This window comes from Zalophus californianus, chromosome 2, assembly GCF_009762305.2.
Source record: "Zalophus californianus isolate mZalCal1 chromosome 2, mZalCal1.pri.v2, whole genome shotgun sequence".
Taxonomy (NCBI): Eukaryota; Metazoa; Chordata; class Mammalia; order Carnivora; family Otariidae; genus Zalophus; species Zalophus californianus.
The window spans coordinates 122387658-122410064 of NC_045596.1; the positions used below are offsets into that span (position 1 = coordinate 122387658).

Below are 22407 nucleotides of genomic sequence, written 5' to 3' on the forward strand. Positions count from 1 at the left end.
GTAGGCTGTTTCCAGTATTAGAATGAAGAGCAGTTTGTATTCATATTTTTCCATAAAATTCCCACTTTTGACTAATAAATACATTGTACCTTTGTACTCTTTTCCTGTTGTACAGGTGGTAGTCATAGGTAGTGGTGTTGGAAACTGCTAGCTAGTCACTAAATTTGTCTCTCCCCATTTGGGCACACTGCTAGACTACATCTCTCAACATTCCTTTGCAGTTAGGTATAGCTGGGACTAGGTTACATCCAAAAGAATATGAAAAGAAGTGAAGTGTGCCTCTTCTAGACCTGGTCCCATACAAAGCCTCTCAAGAGCTTTCCATCTCAACTGGTTGGGTACAAACAATGATGGGTTCTAGGGGATGATGGAGCTGCAAAATGGAAGGATTTGGTGTTTTTTTTTTTTTTAAAGATTTTATTTATTTATTCATGAGAGACAGAGAGAGAGAGAGAAGCAGAGGGAGAAGCAGGCTCCCAAGGAGCAGAGAGCCCGATGCGGGACTCGATCCCAGGACCCTGGGATCATGACCTGAGCCGAAGGCAGACGCTTAACCATCTGAGCCACCCAGGCGCCCCGGATTTGGTGTTTTTGAATGGTCATGAAGAGCAGAGTCTCCACATGCTGACCTGGAACCTCTTTGTCCTGTTAAATAAACAGAGGCTAAATTTCTGTTGTGTGGGTCCACTGCATGTTTGCATCTTTTTGTTGCTACAATCTAGCTTATCCTAAATGAACCCAATAGGGAAAATGATGGTGGCCTGGAGGAAACATGTCCTTGTGTATAGCAGCCATGCTTTCATTGTAGCTCAAGAGTAACAACAAGGATGTTTGAAGGAGCTAAAGGAATTGGTTTATTACCATAGGATACAGAAGCCTGAGAGTGAGCTGAATAAGAATCTTTAATTATGTTGGGTCTGTTTTGCCTACCATTGTCCAAGCTCAGAGCTAGCAGAAACATAAATTTAATGAAAGACTATATTTGAATGAATAAATATTATATAGACACCAAGTCTTCCTGTTTACTGATAATAGTGTTCAAAGAACTAGGCTTAAAATTCATTAGAGAAAATTTAAACGATATATTAAATCATCCTATGTCTTAATGATCCCAGATTTTAAGTATAAATTGATCCTTCTGGCACAGAAAAGCCACTCAGTGCCATGAGCCTTACCTGCCCTCAAGTGAAAGAACCTGTGGTTTGACATATTGATAAAGAGGCCATGTTAGCACAAACACATGACACATAACATTATTTTAGATAGAGGGTGTGAAACTTTTTCAGGACTACACAGAAGTTCATTTTTTTAATATTGAAATAAGAATTGAAGAGTTTGGGAACTTTCCAGAACGCTCGGTGAGACGCGGAGCAGTGGCGGCTGCCCGAGCTGCGCCCAGCAACGCGCCCCTTCCCGCTCCCCCACACCGGCCTCGGCCCTCTCACCGGCTGTAGAAAATGGTGAAAGAAACCACTTACTATGATGTTTTGGGGGTCAAACCCAATGCCACCCAAGAGGAATTGAAAAAGGCCTACAGGAAACTGGCCTTGAAGTACCACCCTGATAAGAATCCAAATGAAGGAGAGAAGTTTAAACAGATTTCTCAAGCTTAGGAAGTACTCTCTGATGCAAAGAAAAGGGAATTATATGACAAAGGAGGAGAACAGGCAATTAAAGAAGGTGGAGCTGGTGGTGGTTTTGGCTCCCCCATGGACATCTTTGATATGTTTTTTGGAGGAGGAGGAAGGATGCAGAGAGAAAGGAGAGGTAAAAATGTTGTACATCAGCTCTCAGTAACCTTAGAAGATTTATATAATGGTGCAACACGAAAACTAGCTCTGCAAAAGAATGTGATTTGCGATAAATGTGAAGGCCGAGGTGGTAAGAAAGGAGCAGTCGAATGTTGTCCCAATTGCCGAGGTACTGGAAAGCAAATAAGGATTCATCAGATAGGACCTGGAATGGTTCAGCAAATTCAGTCTGTGTGCATGGAGTGCCAGGGCCATGGGGAACGGATCAGTCCCAAAGACAGATGTAAAAGCTGCAATGGGAGGAAGATAGTTCGAAAGAAGAAGATTCTAGAAGTTCATATTGACAAAGGCATGAAGGACGGCCAGAAGATAACATTCCATGGTGAAGGAGACCAAGAACCAGGACTGGAACCAGGAGATATTATCATTGTTTTAGATCAGAAGGACCACGCTGTTTTTACTTGGCGAGGAGAAGACCTCTTCATGTGTATGGACATACAGCTGGTTGAAGCACTGTGTGGCTTTCAAAAGCCAATATCTACTCTTGACAACTGAACCATCGTCATCACCTCTCACCCAGGTCAAATTGTCAAGCATGGAGATATCAAGTGTGTGCTAAATGAAGGCATGCCAATTTATCGTAGACCATATGAGAAGGGTCGCCTTATCATTGAATTTAAGGTAAACTTTCCTGAGAATGGCTTTCTCTCTCCTGATAAACTTTCTTTGCTGGAAAAACTCCTACCTGAGAGGAAGGAAGTAGAAGAGACTGATGAAATGGACCAGGTAGAACTGGTGGACTTTGATCCAAATCAGGAAAGACGGCGCCATTACAATGGGGAAGCCTATGAGGATGATGAACATCATCCCAGGGGTGGTGTTCAGTGTCAGACCTCTTAATGGGGCCAGTGAAAAACACTGCTGGCATTTTATATGCAGTAGTGAATGAGTGAAGGACTATAATCATAGCTCACTACTTGCTATTGTTTTTGTTTTAATATTCAACTATAGTAGTGTTTTAAATGAAGAATAAACTCAAATATAAAAGCTCTGAAAAAAAAAAAAGAATTGAAGAGTTTTCTGGTTACTTTATTTATCCCTTTTTATCCATGCCCTCTGATCACAATAGCCTCTGAACTGGGCTCCTTGCTTCTGGTCTCTCTTAGTCTCCAGTCCATCCTCTCTACTGCCACCAGCATCCCATGTGTACATTCCCAATAAGTTGCAGCTATCCCTAAAATGTTCTAGAGACCTCTTCAAACCACAATACCTTAAACATGACATGGTTTCTCACAAGACTTGACCCTTCCTGGGTCATCCTTTCCTTCCAGCTATTGGATGAATTCCTAATCGACATTCAACACAACTCAAAACTTCAACTCTGTGAAGACTTCTCTAAATGGGGTGACTCTCCTTCGTTGTTCATGGCACCGCATATCTTGATTTTAGATTTTACCGGATTGTGGTAGGAGGCCCAGGGACCTCTAACAATGGTATCAGCATTCCGGAAAACTAGTGGGTTCATATGCATTGCCACATTTAATTTACTGGAATAATATGCAGAGGGCCAAAGAGCCTAAGTGACACAACTGGTAAATGATGAGGCCATGATTTGAACCTAGGTTATCTGATTCCAGAAGTGGCACTTTTCATCACCATTCCATTTGCTGAGTGAATCCCTACTCTACAGAGTCTTCTTTACCCACCTCTGTCTTGTCCAGACTCCGCTTGGGGTATCTGAGCATCCAGCCTGTACTGAATAGTTATTCCTATTTTACTAGTGAAAAAACATGGTGCCTCATATTTGTTTTGGAAAATGCCAAGAAATCAGGGCTTTTTCATCCATCTACCTGGCCTTTCTGGATTTGGGAAACCCCAAGGGGGTTCTGGGGTGGCCCTTTTGCTTAAGGGTATAACTGGACATGTTGCTCTTGGGTGGTCAAGGTTTGACTTCTAAGTTATAACCAAGTATGTATTTTGTGACACTAGACTCTGCTATAGCCCAAGTACAAGAATTTGTGGCACTTCTAGAATAGCAAGAGAAAGTGTACTGTTGGGGGCCACTGAAGAACTTTTAGAGGTGGCACATGAGGATCCTATTTTCAAAGAGATACCTCCTTTACAGTCGGAATGGTATATAGATCAGTTTGTTAAGCAAATATACCTAATAATTATAAATAAAAAAATACTTTGAAACACTGAAAAACAATTTTGTTTACACACACCAGTTTGAACTAACCTTCCTTCCTCCCTCCCTCCCTCTTTTTCTTTTCTTTTCCTTTCCTCCCTGATCTTCCTCTTTTAAAATAAAACAGTTTATGGTGTAAGAAAATGGTTCAGTTTCACTCTTCTATATGTGGCTGTCCAATTTTCCCAGGGTGACGGGCATTAAGGAGAACACATGATGTGATGAACACTGGGTGTTATATGCAACTGATAAATTATTGAACACTGCATCTGAAACTAATGATGTACTATATGTTGGCTAATTGAATTTAAATAAAAAATAAATCAAAACAGTTTATCTGTGTGCCAGATTAAAGTAAAAGTCTAGATTAGACTAGGCTACATACATACAAGATGCTTTAATGATACCATTTTCTGAAAGAAGAGATTTTAATGAAAATATAAAACAAACAAAGATAATACAAACACAACGCAAAATAAATTCCTCAGCTAGGACTTTGTTTCAGCAAGAGCATTAGCCAACTTCTCAGGCTGACATCACAAGAGAAATCAGTCCTTAGCCCTGAGCCTTTTACTCTCCACCTACATTAGTCAAAGGCCTTTTGTCTTAGCAGGAAAGGCCAGGCGAAGTCTCTAAATCTCATGTGGGAAATATTCTCGGAAACATGGGTTTTTAAAAAAGCAAACATACAAAAAATCTTGAAGAGCATCTTCTAATAAGCCTTAGGAGGATGGGAGAATGTAGTTCACAATTAACTTTAAGAAAACAAAGAGATTTCATCTGAATAAGTGTTTTAAATGCTCTACATCAGAAAATTTCTATTACCTCACTCACAGATCACTGAAAATAAGGACCTGGCCATGCTCTACCCAAGGTACAGTCACTCCGTGTTCAAGCTCAAAACAGATATTGATTTTCATTTCAAACTCTAATGCCAAAATTAGCGGTGTCAGGTTGAATTAGAGGTGGATGCTTTATAGAGTTCAAAACTGAACAAGCAGCATTGCCAGGCTGCACTTTCTTTTATATCTTTTTATATTTTCTTTTCTTTTTATATCTTAAAGACAACAGAGCATGGAACACAAGACATCCTCCAGTTTAATGGTGCCCAAAGAAATATTTAGTCTAATCTTACTCCTATGCTTTTAGCACATCGGTTTCCAAGTATCCGTTCAGGGGGGAAAACACCTAGTTTCAGGATTATTACAGATGGCTTTGATTTCCTTCTGCTGGGCATTTTGCTTCTTTAGCTTTTGAAAAATCAAAATTTGTATAGCAGTGTAAACTGACAGAGCATTTCATCTACATTGTCCTATAAAGGGGGACAGACCCCACAGTTACTAAATTGCTCCATCAGCAGAATGTGGATCCTTTACATCTGGGATTGACTGAAGGGAAATAACTACAAATTGGGCTTGTGAGAGCTTCCCTCAGATGGAGCAGTTAATCAAAGGAATGGACAGAGCCTTGTAATAGGGACATTTGGGGCATTCATTCACTATGAGGAACAAATGCCCACAAACTGAAGTTACCCAGGCTTGATTTATCAATAAGGAAGAGTGGCTTATTGATAAGTGTGGCTTATTTATCAATAAGAAAGAGTATTGCCAGAATGGCTTTGGGGGTGGGGAGGGAAAGCAATGAGTATTGATATCCTCTAAGATACCTCTCTGTACAGATAATATCCCAAATATCTGGTTGTTATGTATTCTTACTCTGAATGAAAAAGGTATTCATTAGATGTTTTCCAAGCAGAGATGTGTGTTTGGAGTGTGCATGTGTGTGTGTGTGTGTGTGTGTGTGTGTGTGTGTGTGTGTGAGAGAGAGAGAGAGAGAGAGAGAGAGAAAGAGAGAGAGACAGAGACAGAGAAGAAAAGGAAAGGCAGAGAGAGTTGAAGCCTGAATGGTTGAACAGCAGAGATAGAACCTAGAGATTCCTTAAATATGGATTTCCAGGATGAAAAGAGATTTATGTAGTAAATGCCTACAAGTTTCTCCAGCTGTCTTCTCATATACGATTTGTCCCACAAAGGGCATGGCACAGTTACTGAATTTCTCCATGAGGACAGTATGGAGTACAGTAAGTATCTCTGATGGGCAGGATGGGTGGCAGCCTCTCTGTGCCCTGACACGTGTTGTGTGAGCCTCTTTCATTAACTATCAACGTACGTTGTCACCTGCTTACTTGTCTTTCACGGCAGGGATTGTATTTGATTCATCTTATAATTCCAGGGCCTAAGAAATGTTTGGCTTACAGATTATACTCAAGTTTGATGAACGAATCTCTAGTGGGCTAGATGGCTACATGTAGGGATGTGTGAGTTGAATTAGAGATGGAGAGAGGGAGTGGTGCCCCACCCTACAGTATTTTAGGAGTGAAAATCTGAAAAATTAAGAGGAAAGTGGAGAGGGAATCCCTGTTATTCATTATCAACAGCCGACTTGACCAAGATTCAGAGAGCAAACCATGCTGAACATTGACATCCTGATACTTGGTGTGGGTATTGGACTGTCACCAACCTGATTAAGCATATGCCATATTCACAGTTGAGGATATTGGACAAAGGGTCTGAGGAAGACAGTGGAAGAAGTTGCTTTGACTTTTGTGTAAGCAGGAGTGGGGCAAGAGTCTAGAGAAAAAAGCGCCTAGGGCACTCTGAGCCACGCGGGAGAAAGTAGAGAAACTTGTTGGCAAGAAAAGTCTCGTGGACGTAGGAAGGAAAAATGACACTGGCAGTCATGGTTTTTATAAATAAAGTATTTGAGTACCCCTGTCATGGACCTGGGCCTGGCACGTAATGTGGGGTGTTGAGGGAGCCATGGCAGTGCTCTCTGTCGGGTGCAGCAAGTAAAGCCTTGCTGGGCATTAGTGAGGCAGGGGATGAAGAACGACTTTTCTTTCCTGTTTTGGCTTTTAAATAAAGTTTAGTGAAAGTCCTAACTATAGACTAGAGGTTAGCTGTTAACTCCAGTCATGCTTAATATTTCATGGATGAAAGGCTACTTAGACTACAGCTGATAGGAACAATCTTTGTTTCTTTTGAGGTCCCAGGTCTTCTGATACAGAATGTGGTGTCCTTCGGCCCACCTTGCCTTGACTCATGCTGGCCTACTGTTTGCAGAAGCATGATGGAGCAGCAGAGTCACTATCCCTAGTGCAGTCTACATAAACCCTCGTCAATGTTTTGAAATATATTGTATAAGGTTTCTTATTCAGAAGTTAATATAAAGCCAGTAAAAGCCTTTTAAAAACATTTTTTTTTCCTTTTGCCTTTAGTACTGGCCTCTAGCACTCCCACCGCAAGAAAAGGCACAGTTACCCCACAATGTACTTCCCTTTTGGTCTAAATAATGCCACAACAGGAAAACCTATCTGCAAAGAGATGCTTTTGCTTTCTATATTGCAGTTGGGAAGCACCGCTAGTTTTCTCTGTCTAAACTCCCTGCTCAGCGACTGATGTTAAAGAAAGCTCAGTCTCCTAGAGTGAGTGGAGTTTACAGACTAGCCTTCAGCTTGTAGATCCTCTGTGCCAGCCCTAGGGGAGGATAGATTTTATAAATAAAATATTTGTGAACAGCAGTAGTCACAGCATTATTACAAACTTAAAAAAAAAGATATCAAAGGGCATGGTTACATGAAGCGAGCAACAAGTCAGTGTTTGCATCTCTGAACCATCCAGGGCCACAACACCGCACAGGACTGATTAGTATGCTCAAAAAGGGATACACCTATTAAGAATTAGAGACGTTAAAACTGTCACAAATTCCAAATATACTTGGTGCCAATTTTCCAGTTGGCCTAGTGTTGTGATGTTAGGTATTTGTATTTGTGAAGCAATTATGTGGTTTGTTCTTACCCTGAGAAATTAAAGTAGTTGTGATTTTTCCCTTTCGTTTGATCCTGCTGCAAATATGTGAGCATACTGAAATAACAGTTTACAAATAATTTTGGTTTATTTTTTTTTTTATTTTTTTTTATTTTTTAAAGATTTTATTTATTTATTTGAGAGAGAGAATGAGAGACAGAGAGCATGAGAGGGAGGAGGGTGAGAAGGAGAAGCAGACTCTCTGCTGAGCAGGGAGCCCGATGTGGGACTCGATCCCGGGACTCCAGGATCATGACCTGAGCCGAAGGCAGTCGCTTAACCAACTGAGCCACCCAGGCGCCCCAAATAATTTTGGTTTAAACAAAAAACACTACTTCCAGGTAATTTGGGGGTATTGTCGGGGATAGGAGCAGTAGTTGCTGTCTCCCCCTGCTTCTCTACTGAGATGAAAGAGAAACGCTAGGAGGAACGGTTCCTCACTTCTACAGTTCTGTTGGTTGCTCAGGCTTCTGCCCCCTTCCAGGCATGATTGAGATATAAATGTAAGATTCTGCATCACAGGTCCAAAGGTAGCACAAAGAATGACCCAGAACCAAGTCTAGTCTATGCTAGGAGTTCATTTCTCTCTGGAAGCTTCAATTCAAAAACACTTTTGGTCTTCTTAAAATGAACGTGTATCTCCTGATTCAACATAGTATATATAGTTTATTGAAATTCACATCTCATATTAAACAGAATCGGACCCTGAGGTTTTCTTTAGTAAAGCCTTTAGTGAGGTTCGGATGTCTACTTATTTTATTATGCTCATGTTTCAGAAATCCTATTAAGTGACATTACAGCTATAAAGATTAAAATGATGCACAATATGGATAGCATGAGCAAAACAATAAAATTAGTTATCTGGTCTAACATAATTTTGTCCACAAAGTATTCTGTGGTTCGACTATCAAAAAGTTTCGTTTTTGTTTTTGTTTTTTTTTTAAAGAGTTTATTTATTTGACACAGAGAGAGAGAGAGCACAAGCACGGGGAGCGGCAGGCAGAAGGAGAGGGAGAAGCAGGCTCCCTGCTGAGCAAGGAGCCCAATGCGGGCCTAGATCCCAAGACCCCGGGATCATGACCTGAGCCAAAGGCAGATGCTTAACCGACTGAGCCACCCAGGCGCCTGTTTCTTTTTTTCTTTTTTTTTTTTTAATTTTTTTATTGTTATGTTAATCACCATATATTACATCATTAGTTTTTGGTGCAGTGTTCCATGATTCATTGTTTGTTCATAACACCCAGTGCTCCATGCAGAACGTGCCCTCCTCAATACCCATCACCAGGCTAACCCATCCCCCTACCCCCCTCCCCTCTAGAACCCTCAGTTTGTTTTTCAGAGTCCATCATCTCTCATGGTTCGTCTCCCCCTCTGACATACTCCCCTTTTCTTCCTCTCCTGTTATCTTCTTCTTTTTCTTTTTTCTTAAAATATGTTGCGTTATTTGTTTCAGAAGTACAGAACTGTGATTCAACAGTCTTGCACAATTCACAGCGCTCACCGTAGCACATACCCTCCCCAATATCTATCACCCAGCCACCCCATCCCTCCCACCCCCCAACCACTCCAGTAACACTCAGTTTCTTTCCTGAGATTAAGAATTCCTCATATCAGTGAGGTCATGTGATACATGTCTTTCTCTGATTGACTTATTTCACTCAGCATAACACCCTCCAGTTCCATCCATGTCGTTGCAAATGGCAAGATCTCATTCCTTTTGATGGCTGCATAATATTCCATTGTGTATATATACCACATCTTCTTTATCCATTCATCTGTCGATGGGCATCTTGGCTCTTTCCACAGTTTGGCTATGGTGGACATTGCCGCTATAAACATTAGGGTACACGTACCCCTTCGGGTCCCTACATTTGTGTCTTTGTGGTAAATACCCAGTAGTGCAATTGCTGGATCGAACGGTAGCTCTAATTTCAACTGTTTGAGGAACCTCCATACTGTTTTCCAGAGGGGTTGCACCAGCTTGCATTCCCACCAACAGTGTAGGAGGGTTCCCCTTTCTCCACATCCCCGCCAACATCTGTCGTTCCCTGACTTGTTAATTTTAGCCATTCTAACGGGTGTGAGGTGGTATCTCATTGAGGTTTTGATTTGGATTTCCCTGATGCCGAGCGATGTTGAGCACTTTTTCATGTGCCTGTTGGCCATTTGGATGTCTTCTTTGGAGAAATGTCTGTTCATGTCTTCTGCCCATTTCTTGATTGGATTATTTGTTCTTTGGGTGTTGAGTTTGATAAGTTCTTTATAGATTTTGGATACTAGCCCTTTATCTGATATGTCATTTGCAAATATTTTCTCCCATTCTGTTGGTTGTCTTTTGGTTTTGTGGACTGTTTCTTTTGCTGTGCAAAAGCTTTTTATCTTGATGAAATCCCAATAGTTCATTTTTGCCCTGGCTTCCCGTGCCTTTGGCGATGTTTCTAGGAAGAAGTTGCTGCGGCTAAGGTTGAAAAGGTTGCTACCTGTGTTCTCTTTTAGGATTTTGATGGACTCCTGTCTCACGTTTAGGTCTTTCAACCATTTGGAGTCTATTTTTGTGTGTGGTGTAAGGAAATGGTCCAGTTTCATTCTTCTGCATGTGGCTGTCCAATTTTCCCAACACCATTTGTTGAAGAGACTGTTTTTTTGCCATTGGACATTCTTTCCTGCTTTGTCAAAGATAAGTTGACCATAGAGTTGAGGGTCCATTTCTGGGCTCTCGATTCTGTTCCATTGATCTATGTGTCTGTTTTTGTGCCAGTACCATACTGTCTTGATGATGACAGCTTTGTAATAGAGCTGGAAGTCCGGAATTGTGATGCCGCCAGCTTTGCTTTTCTTTTTCAGTATTCCTCTGGCTATTCTGGGTCTCTTCTGGTTCCATACAAATTTTAGGATTATTTGTTCCATTTCTTTGAAAAAAGTGGATGGTATTTTGATGGGGATTGCATTGAATGTGTAGATTGCTCTAGGTAGCATTGACATCTTCACAATGTTGATTCTCCCAATCCATGAGCATGGAACGTTTTTCCATTTCTTTGTGTCTTCTTCGATTTCTTTCATGAGTATTTTATAGTTTTCTGAGTACAGATCCTTTGCCTCTTTGGTTAGATTTATTCCTAGGTATCTAATGGTTTTGGGTGCAATTGTAAATGGGATCGACTCCTTGATTTGTCTCTCTTCTGTCTTGTTGTTGGTGTATAGGAATGCCACTGATTTCTGTGCATTGATTTTATATCCTGCTACTTTACTGAATTCCTGTATGAGTTCTAGCAGTTTTGGGGTGGAGTCTTTTGGGTTTTCCACATACAGTATCATATCATCTGCAAAGAGTGAGAGTTTGACTTCCTCTTTGCCGATTTGGATGCCTTTGATTTCTTTTTGTTGTCTGATTGCTGTGGCTAGGACTTCTAATACTATGTTGAATAGCAGTGGTGATAGTGGACATCCCTGCCGCGTTCCTGACCTTAGGGGAAAAGCTCTCAGCCTTTCCCCATTGAGAATGATATTCGCTGTAGGTTTTTCATAGATGGCTTTTATGATATTGAGGTATGTACCCTCTATCCCTATACTCTGAAGAGTTTTGATCAAGAAAGGATGTTGTACTTTGTCAAATGCTTTTTCTGCATCTATTGAGAGGATCATATGATTCTTGCTCTTTCTTTTGTTAATGTATTGTATCACATTGATTGATTTGCGGATGTTGAACCAGCCTTGCAGCCCAGGAATAAATCCCACTTGGTCCTGGTGAATAATCCTTTTAATGTACTGTTGGATCCTATTGGCTAGTATTTTGGTGAGAATTTTTGCATCCATGTTCATCAAGGATATTGGTCTGTAATTCTCTTTTTTGATGGGGTCTTTGTCTGGTTTTGGGATCAAGGTAATGCTGGCCTCATAAAATGAGTTTGGAAGTTTCCCTTCCATTTCTATTTTTTGGAACAGTTTCAGGAGAATAGGTATTAATTCTTCTTGAAATGTCTGATAGAATTCCCCTGGGAAGCCATCTGGCCCTGGGCTTTTGTTTCTTGGGAGATTTTTGATGACTGTTTCAATTTCCTTAGTGGTTATAGGTCTGTTCAGGTTTTCTATTTCTTCCTGGTTCAATTTTGGTAGTTGATACGTCTCTAGGAATGCACCCATTTCTTCCAGGTTATCTAATTTGTTGGCATAGAGTTGCTCATAATATGTTCTTATAATTGTTTGTATTTCTTTGGTGTTGGTTGTGATCTCTCCTCTTTCATTCATGATTTTGTTGATTTGGGTCATTTCTCTTTTCTTTTTGATCAGTCTGGCTAGGGGTTTATCAATCTTGTTAATTCTTTCAAAGAACCAGCTCCTAGTTTCGTTGATCTGTTCTACTGTTCTTTTGGTTTCTAGTTCATTGATTTCTGCTCTGATCTTTATGATTTCTCTTCTCCTGCTGGGTTTAGGCTTTATTTGCTGTTCTTTCTCCAGCTCCTTTAGGTGTAGGGTTAGGTTGTGTATTTGAGACCTCTCTTGTTTCTTGAGAAAGGCTTGTATTGCTATATACTTTCCTCTCAGGACTGCCTTTGCTGTATCCCAAAGATTTTGAACAGTTGTGTTTTCATTTTCATTGGTTTCCAGGAATTTTTTTAATTCTTCTTTGATTTCTTGGTTGACCCATTCATTCTTTAGTAGGATGCTCTTTAGCCTCCATGTATTTGAGTTCTTTCCGACTTTCCTCTTGTGGTTGAGTTCTAGTTTCAAAGCATTGTGGTCTGAAAATATGCAGGGAATGATCCCAATCTTTTGGTACCGATTGAGACCTGATTTGTGACCTAGGATGTGATCAATTCTGGAGAATGTTCCATGGGCACTAGAGAAGAATGTGTATTCCTTTGCTTTGGGATGGAATGTTCTGAATATGTCTGTGAAGTCCATTTGGTCCAGTGTGTCATTTAAAGTCTTTATTTCCTTGTTGATCTTTTGCTTAGATGATCTGTCCATTTCAGTCAGGGGGGTGTTAAAGTCCCCCACTATTATTGTATTGTTATCAATGTGTTTCTTTGCTTTTGTTATTAATTGCCTTATATAATTGGCTGCTCCCATGTTCGGGGCATAGATATTTACAATTGTTAGATCTTCTTGTTGGATAGACCCTTTAAGTAGGATATAGTGTCCTTCCTCATCTCTTATTACAGTCTTTGTTTTAAAATCTAGTTTGTCTGATATAAGGATTGCCACCCCAGCTTTCTTTTGGTGTCCATTAGCATGGTAAATGGTTTTCCACCCCCTCACTTTCAATCTGGGGGTGTCTTTGGGTCTAAAATGAGTCTCTTGCAGACAGCATATTGATGGGTCTTGTTTTTTAATCCAATCTGATAGCCTGTGTCTTTTGATTGGGGCATTTAGCCCATTTACATTCAGGGTAACTATTGAAAGGTATGAATTTAGTGTCATTGTATTACCTGTAAGGTGACTGTTAACTGTCTGTTGTCTGTGTTCGTTTCTGCTCTTTGCTGCTTTTAGGTTCTTTCTTTGCTTAGAGGACCCCTCTCAATATTTCTTGGAGGGCTGGTTTCGTGTTTGCAAATTCCTTTAGTTTTTGTTTGTTCTGGAAGCTTTTTATCTCTCCTTCTATTTTCAATGATAGCCTAGCTGGATATAGTATTCTTGGCTGCATATTTTTCTCGTTTAGTGCTCTGAAGATATCTTGCCAGTCCTTTCTGGCCTGCCAGGTCTCTGTGGATAGGTCTGTTGCCAATCTAATGTTTCTACCATTGTAGGTTACATATCTCTTCTCCCGAGCTGCTTTCAGGATCTTCTCTTTGTCTCTGAGACTCGTAAGTTTTACTATTAGATGTCGGGGTGTTGACCTATTATTATTGATTTTGAGAGGGGTTCTTTGTGCCTCCTGGATTTTAATGCCTGTTTCCTTCCTCACATTAGGGAAGTTCTCTGCTATAATTTGCTCCAATATACCTTCTGCCCCTCTCTCTCTCTCTTCTTCTTCTGGGATCCCAATTATTCTAATGTTGTTTCGTCTTATCATATCACTTATCTCTCGAATTCTGCCCTCGTGATCCTGTAGTTGTTTCTCTCTCTTTTTCTCAGCCTCTTTATTTTCCATCATTTGGTCTTCTATATCGCTGATTCTCTCTTCTGCCTCATTTATCCTAGCATTTAGTGCCCCCATTTTTGATTGCACCTCATCAATAGCCTTTTTGATTTCGATTTGGTTAGATTTTAGTTCTTTTATTTCTCCAGAAAGGGTTTCTCTAATAACTTCCACGCTTTTTTCAAGCCCAGCTAGTATCTTTAAAATCATGATTCTGAACTCTAGGTCCGACATCGTACTAATATCGGTGTTGAGTAGGTCCCTGGCTGACGGTACTACCTCTTGTTCTTTTTGCTGAGGTGATTTCTTTCATCTTGTCATTTTGTCCAGAGGAGAATAGATGAATGTGAGAACAAAATGCTAACAGGTTAACAACGTCCCCAGCAAATATACTGTATACAAATCAGAAAAGACTTGACACCAGGGGAAAAGAAAGGGAAAGAAAGAAAAAAGAAAGAGAAAAAGAAAAAAAAAAAAAAGATAAAAACTAAAACAAAACAATACAAAAAAGGCAGAATATGATCAAATATGATCAGGCTAGTGCATAGATCAGTGCCACACACTAGATTTTGGGCGTATTTTGGTCTGTTAGAAAAAAGTGCCTCCTAAAATTTTAAAGGAAGAAAGACATATATGTACAAAATAAGGGTTGATACAATAAAGGGATGGAAGATGACTGTAAAGATGAAAATTATAAAAGATTTTATAAAAGGACTTGGTAAGATAAGTTGTTTGAAAAAAGAAAGAAGATATAAGAAAAAAAAAAAAAAAGGAAAAAGGGAGAGAATGTGATCAGGCAGGAGACTAGAACAAAGCCATACACTAGTGATTTAGGGTATATTTTGATCTGTTAGAAGAAACTGTACCTCAAAATTTTAAAGAGAGAACAACTTATATATATATGCCAAAAATAAGGGTAACTACTATGAAGGGATAAAATATGACTCTAAAAATGAAAAATAAAAAATGTTTTTTTTTTTTTTTTAAAAAAGGGATTTATAAGATGTTGGTTGAAAAAGGGAAAAAGAAAAATAAAAAAAAACAGTCAACAAAAATTAACTTTGATGAAATAATGAATCATGGTAAAAAAAAAAAAAAAAAAAAAGCCATGAATCTATGTGCAGTATTCCCCTAGCGCTGGAGTTCTCCTATTCTCCTTGATCGATCAACTTGGTCTTGGCTTGCTGGCTGTTTGTGCTGATCTTCTGGGGGGAGGGGCCTGTTGCCGTGGTTCCCAAATGTCTTTGCCGGAGGCGGAATTGCCCCGCCCTTGTCGGTCCGGGCTAAGGAAGCTGCTCCGGTTTGCTCTCAGGAGCTTTTGTTCCCTGCAAGCTCTCGGTACAGCTTTGGAGGCCCAGGGCAGAAATGGTGGCCTCCCAATCTCCACTTGAAGGAGCTGAGAACTCGGGGCCCCGCTCCTCAGTGTGCCCCCAGAGAAAAGCAGTCACTTCCGTGTCCCCGGTCTCTGGCCGCACTCCGTGCTCACCCGGCCTGTGACCGAGCGTTGCTCTCTCTGGCACCCGACCCCGCGCGGAGTCTCCAAACCCAGCAGATCCCTGCAGTGCGTTCCCGCACCGCTCCTCCCCGGGAAGGAAGGGGAGTCTCCCCGGATCTGCTGCTTGTTGGGTCCCTGCTGGGGGAGCCGTGCCCCGACTGGGCCGCAGATCACAGTTTATGGCAACCCCGAGCTGAGAACCCGCGACTCTGCTCCGTATCTGCAGCCGGTTTCCCTGCTCTGATACCTGGGAGCTCTGCTGCACTCAGGCACCCCGGTATCTCTGTGACCCCAAGGGTCCTGAGTCCACACTGTCCCGCGAGGGTTCCACCCCCCGTTTAGCCACTGCAGCGACGTCCCTCAGCGGAGCCGACTTCTAAAAGGTCCGATTTTGTGCTCCGCGGCTCTAGCACTTGCCAGAAGCGGCCGGCGGAGGCCCCTCCCCCGCCGTCTATCCTCCCGAATATCGCCTCGGATTCACTTCTCCGCAAGCCCTACCTTCCAGTAAGTGGTCGCTTCTCTGTTCAGAGAGTTGTTGCTACTCTCCTGTTCGATCTCCTGTTGAGTTCGTAGGTGTTCAGAATGGTTTGATCCCTATTCAGCTGAATTCCTGAGACCAGACGAAATCTAGGTCTCCTACTCCTCCGCCATCTTGCTCCGCCCAGGCGCCTGTTTCATTGCTTATTGAGGGAGACATTATTGAGACTAAAGGGATAGCCCTCTAACAGGATTAAGAAAAATTGCCTCCATATGGACAAGTCCATTTTCAATACAAAACTAACCATCTCCTACACCATTTAATTGCAAATACAATCTTAGATGGTTGGCGGCTATGAGGTGCCTTTATCTCTTTTTATAGTCTAGGAAATAACCCTCAATTACACAAATTAGAGTAGGTCAATTAAAGAACACAAGGGCCTAAAGATTATGGAGAAGATTCTCTTGTGTCACAAATTATGCATGAAAAACAATTCTTCCTCCCTTATTCTTTGGTAATTGGTAATCTTTCTAGAACAAATATATTCAAGTAAGCTTCCAATGCACACTTTGTACATTGCATGCATAGTCAATGTTGAAATAAGAGCTGGATGTTGGTGAATGATATTTTTTGAGTCAGGGGGTCAAAGCTGCCTTGTATTCCTCTGGGTAAGATGTGGAAGTTGCAGGAGATTTTAGTTGAGTATTATCCCTAAACAGATTTTTTTTCATAGACTTGTCTCTGTGCTCTCTTTTACTTACTGTTTCTTTAGTGTGGTGTAATATACATAATTTAAATAACCAGGGAACGTCTCTGGGCTCAAAACCACCTGCTGGCTTATATTAGCTAATTAATGGTGATTTATCTGCGTTACTAATTTGAATGGAGCTGATTGCCTTTAGGAATTTGGGAAACGTTGTAAGAATTCTGATTAAAATTATGCCTTTGTGATGTACAGTCACCTTAAAAGGCTTAAAAAATGTTGCCTGTTAGCAGATTAAAAAAAAAACAAAACGAAACGAAAAAAAAACAACTGCCAAATCAATGATCTTGTGTTGTTTTCTGGCTCAAATCATGCCTTATGGAAGCTCTCCTTCCTTTGCGATTCAATTTTATCTCTGCCAGGCTTCTTCTCATTTGGTCTCTTACATTAAGGTTTATTTGCCTTTGACTGCTTGAAAAATAGAACTGATTTCGAATCCATAGAGCTTAATCATTTTCACAAAAACTAATACACTAGATTCATTTTAGCCAAACTTATGTGTCAGGCTGGCTTGATTCCCAGGGCCTGAATGTATGAATTTAATGGTGGTACAATGTCTGAGGTGAGAATATAATAGGAAGCTCTCAGCAGTATATCTACTGGATCAGTGTAATTTCTTTTTTTTTTTCCTCTGCTGGTCTCAACGTCTCTTAAGGCAATGTAGTCTGTAGACAACAAAAGCTGGCCATCTCTCTACTGTGATCCCACTGCCGTTAAAATCAACCAAGCTCCGTCTCAGATTATGTGTATAGTAGGCAACTGTTAAATATACAATTAAGGTTCACTGAAACATTAATTCTATGAACTATGTTCAATTTTGATTTCAGAAAATGTGCCCAGTAATGAATACATAATTACTGCTTTGAGACTTTTGGATTTAGGAATAGTTGATCTAACCTAGGCAACCCTCTCATTCTTACCCCCTGCTCTGCTCCCTCCCCCCGCAAAAGTAATTCAAGTAATGATAAAACGCATACAGTGCTTAATGTATACGTATTTTCAGTTTCTACTTACTAACTTCCACAGATCTTTTAAGGAAACAAGTATTTTCCACACATGCTTGTTATTATAGTTAAAAAGTTTAACTTTTTTAAATTGAAGTTCAGCTGACATACAATATTATATTAGTTTCAGATGTACAACATAATGATTCAACATTTATATACATTATGAAATGCTCACCACGATAAGTCTAGTCACTTTCTGTCACCATACAAAGTTACTACAATATTACTGACGACCTTCCCTATGCTGGACTTTTCATCCCTGTGACTTATTTACTTTATAACTGCAAGTTTATACCTCTTAAATTCCCTTCATCTATTTTTGCCCATCCTCCCAACCCTCCCCTCCGGCAACCACCCCAAAATTTAATTCCTGAAAAGTAGTCATCAAAGAATTCAGGGCTAAAAAGGAGATGAAATTGAGTTCTTAGTGGCCCAGGCATAGTTTGGCTGGCTTGTCTAATAATAAGGAGTGTAACTGAAATATGATTTGCCACTTTTTCTGACTTCTAAGACACTTTCCCAACACGGAAAAAATATATATATATATATACACAATGTGGTACTGTACATGTACAAAATTAAGAGAGTAGATCTCATGTTAAGTGTTCTTACCATACTATAATAAATTAAAAAAACTTTTTTTAAAGAGAAACAGATGGTAGCTACACTTGTGGTGAGCACAGCAGAACTTATAGACTTGTCAAGTCACTATGTTGCACACCTGAAACTAATTAACATTGTGTGTCAACTGTACTTCCATTAAAAAATATACCAACAATATACACCTGGATTCTACATCAATTATCACATTTGACAACCACACAAAGCTTTGCTATTTCAATTTTGAGGTGCAAATGTTTAGCTAAAGTTATTTTTGGGGCTCTCAGTGAGTTCCCTAGGGATGAAGTTTCCATAGCAGTGAGTGACCTCTTCAGTTACTTAGAGTTGGGACTTTCGGTGACCAGAACTCCTCATCTCTCTTTATTTCAATTGTGTAACTCAGTTTCGTAGGACCTGCAAGCCTCTTTCATCATGCTGAACTCATTTAGCTCTCTTCTCTGTTGCCTGTGTTCTGCTGATGTTCTCGTTCCCTTCCGAATTATGACTGCTTTAAGTGAGAAGCTTACTTCTTAATTTCTTCGTGGAGATATGGATGAAAAATTTTTCCAATCTCCTCCACTGGATACTCGGTTCTTCTATTTCTGACTTTACTAAGTACGAGGCATTTTTGCTGTTGGCATTTCCAATTCCAAGTCTGGCTCAGTGCTTGGTGGTTACAGAATTCAGGTATCCCTGCTTTAACTGGAATGCAGTGTAGGGCATGGCAAAACACAACATTTGTCCATATTCAAATTACTGTTGGTATAAGTATTGTAGGACCAAAAAGCGTTTGTTACAGGTGATGAGCAACTGAATTGAAGTTAGTGCTCGTAAGGTAACACAGGGAGCATCTGTGCTTGTCTCAGAACTTTCAGATAAATTTCGTTCAGTGACACATTTTTTTGAAAAAGGTAAAATCTTTCAGTGGTTAACTGATTGACAGCAGAGAGCATAGCGACGTCCTACCAGTTTCTTCATCTTAGTCACCACCTATAGTGAGTTCTGAAAGTCAAAGTCATAGACTGTGATCTTCAAACTTGCTGCACTTAGACTTAACCAAAAAGCCTCTTTTTTTTTCAATCTGCACCGTATTCCTTTTCAGAGATTGCACATTAATATTTATAAGCTGACTCCATGCAAGTTCTAAACTAGTTCTAGAGAAAAGACCACACTAAATAACAGGGTTGGTTATTGCTCAGCCAGAGGGGAAGACGGTGACGACACCTACCTGAACTTAATTCGCATATTCCCAGTCTTTTCTCATGGCAAGAGATGTTTCCAGAGCACAGAGTGGAGGATATACCCAAAAAGCATGTTATTCAAACCATTTTTTTGAAAGTTTAACATATAGATCTATAAGTGATTTCTAATGCTCAGAACTAGCTTGGCATTAAGTATTCAATCAACTTGTGATCCGTTCCATTTCAAGAGTGGTAGAGGGGAGAAAATAGACTCCAAATCATAGCTACTGTCTTGTGCAAGGTCTTATTAAAAACAGCATATTCCTGTAGCCCAGAGGGCTGACAGCTTCTTCCAAAGCAGAAGCACTGCTCTAAGCTAACCTCAAGGGGCTACTCGAGAGAGAGATGCAGCCTTCATCCCTCTTGCTGGGGGGCTGGGGAACTGATAGTACCATTGCCTATCACAACTCCAAGCCTCAGTCACCCCAATGAGAAATATTCCTTAAGGCATTACTAGCAGGCAGTTCCCTGGTTAATTGGTTTATAAGTATTTTAATAAGAATACTTAATTTTAAAAAGAAAGAAAACACTTTAAAATAGAATCAGCTTAGAGGAGTACATATACCTAGGCTAATTTAGGTGAGGGACTTTTCTTTTTTTTTTTTTATCATGTTCAAACATAGATATCATTTGCTTCTATTATACCACTTGTGCTTGACATTTTATCTACAGATGATCAAAATATAATAAAAGGATCACCTCCAGACTGAGGCTCTTAACAATGTTGAGTAAAGCGATGCTTGGAGACATAGTGCTGAGGAACAGAAATGTACTGCATAAATTCAGTTCAAAAGGATGATCATGTCCTGAGGTACCACTAACATGTGTGTTTTTTCTTACTGTCTGCTAAAAGTGACAGCAACTATAAAGAGGTTTTTTTCTTTTCTTTTTTCTCATTTTTTTCTCCATGAAGATCATCAGTTTCCTATTTACAGATTAGACTATTTCACTTCTCATGCATAGGCTTATTGACTTTAAGTTTGGCCATAAGCTTTATGTATGTATTTTTATATGTGTTACCAAAAAAAAAAAAAAACCAACCCCAAAAATACTTCATTAATGTTACAAGTTAGACTTTCATGTACTAGTTCATCATTCTATAGATTAAAAAATGCAATTGAAGGTTTGGAAGAATTTTAGGGATTATTTAAAAATAATTAAAGTATAATTGTCTGCTATTTTTAAAATTTAGAACATTGTATCATCAAAATAAAAAAGAGAAATGTATTAAGTCAAAGTCACATGAAAGAGATAAGATTTTCATAGAAAGTAATTCTTTATAAAGTTAAATTATAATTTAAATGTCCCATTGTTTCTTTAAAAGAAACCAAAAATCACAAGTTAATATTTAGGTAAAATGCATTCAGCTTTCCAGGTTTTAATCTTTAAATCAAAGAATGGGCTAAATTTGGAACTAAAACTCCTTTAATTTTTATCTTAGCTACAAAAATGAGAGCATTATGTATAATTTCTTCCGGAAGCATTTCTGCATATAAGTACGTGATCCTTCCGTGATAACGAGGTATCACTGTTCCTACTTCAGCGCACTAACACAACTGATTTGGTTTGTAATGTGACCCCAAACCAAGTGAATTGATTAGACAGGCAGCCTTCAAAAGATAGGCAGACCTTGGCATCTGCCCAGATTTACCATTTTAAATGATACTGATAGTCTATGGCTGAGGGAAAAAAAAAGAATCTTGGTCAGGAGTGCAAATTCAAAGGATATAAATCAACTGTCAATAACACTGACTGAAATGTTTTTAAAGCTTTAACTCTCTAGAGGGGACCGTTGCTCAGAATATATAGCCTCTGCCATAAACACATATGCGGGTCAGATAGCTGAATTCTCAAGGAGAGCAGAACACTAAGGGCAAATTGGGGGTTTCAGAAATAGAATAAATCTGGAAAGCAGTGAGATCTTGAGTCAAAAAATTATTTACTCAGACTCACAGTGTCTTAGCTCAGCTAGGCTCAGCTACACGTTAGGAAGCAAGCAACCAGCGTAAGCCAATCAATTCTAATGTGTGAATGGCCATAACCTTCTTACACGTTTGCATTTAAAAACAAATGTTTGTTAACTTAAATGCCTACTTACTGAACCTCAAACAGAGAAGCAAAACATATATAAGCAAATCATTCTGACATGTGAGGAAAGACGCCTTTTTTTTTTTTTTTTTTAAGAGGGAACGGGCACATGGGGGTGGCAGGGGAGCCGGGGAGGGACAGAGGGAGGGAATCTTAAGCAGGTTCTATGCCCAGAGCTGAGCCCAACATGGGGCTCCATCTCTCAACCCTGAGACCATGACCTGAGCCAAAACCAGGAGTCAGATGCTTAACTGACTGAGCCACCCAGGCACCAGAGGAAAGCTGCTTTTGATGAGGAGCTCATTATGTGTGAGCCTCAACTTTGGGTTGGTATCTACCACAGAACAAATTCCTTCTTTGGCTGGTATTTTCATGGCGGCTTCTCTTTCTCTACTTCTACACCACTAAGGATTCTCGAATATAAAGATAACAATTCTTTTCACATTATTTTGGCATTGGTGGTGGCTGAGAAGCTTCGTTGTTTGGGTGGGATAGGTAGGGCTACATATTTCTAAATAAATACAATGTTTTAATAATATATTTATTGCACATGGACTGCCTGTCTGGTAAAAAGAAAATTAACAAGAAAATTGAATTAGTATATTTTTTAAAAGTGGGTTTGTGATAAAGCCATTAGTCTCATTATTGCTAAATTCCATTGCAATGATTTTCAAAACTGGGTTAAATGACATTATGTATAAATATACTTCAGCATTAGGTTTTATGGGATCTTTGGCAGAGGATGAAATCACAAGGTTTAATGAATTGTCAAATAATTTTTCTTCACAATCAATTTATAATCCAAGAAGGAAACAGCCTCTAGTTAGATCAGAAGAGACTGTTAGAAGGAT

At 39.8% G+C, this 22407-nt stretch overlaps 1 protein-coding gene and 1 pseudogene across 3 annotated transcripts in view; one reads left to right on the top strand and one right to left on the bottom strand.

Annotated features, from left to right (window-relative positions):
• TTC29 (tetratricopeptide repeat domain 29) overlaps positions 1–22407 on the bottom strand; it is a 253933-nt gene that overhangs the window by 35468 nt on the left and 196058 nt on the right. The window lies entirely within an intron of this gene.
• Positions 1367–2799, top strand: LOC113924108 (annotated as a pseudogene). The gene has a single exon (XR_003520534.2). The product of XR_003520534.2 is annotated as a dnaJ homolog subfamily A member 1-like (transcript).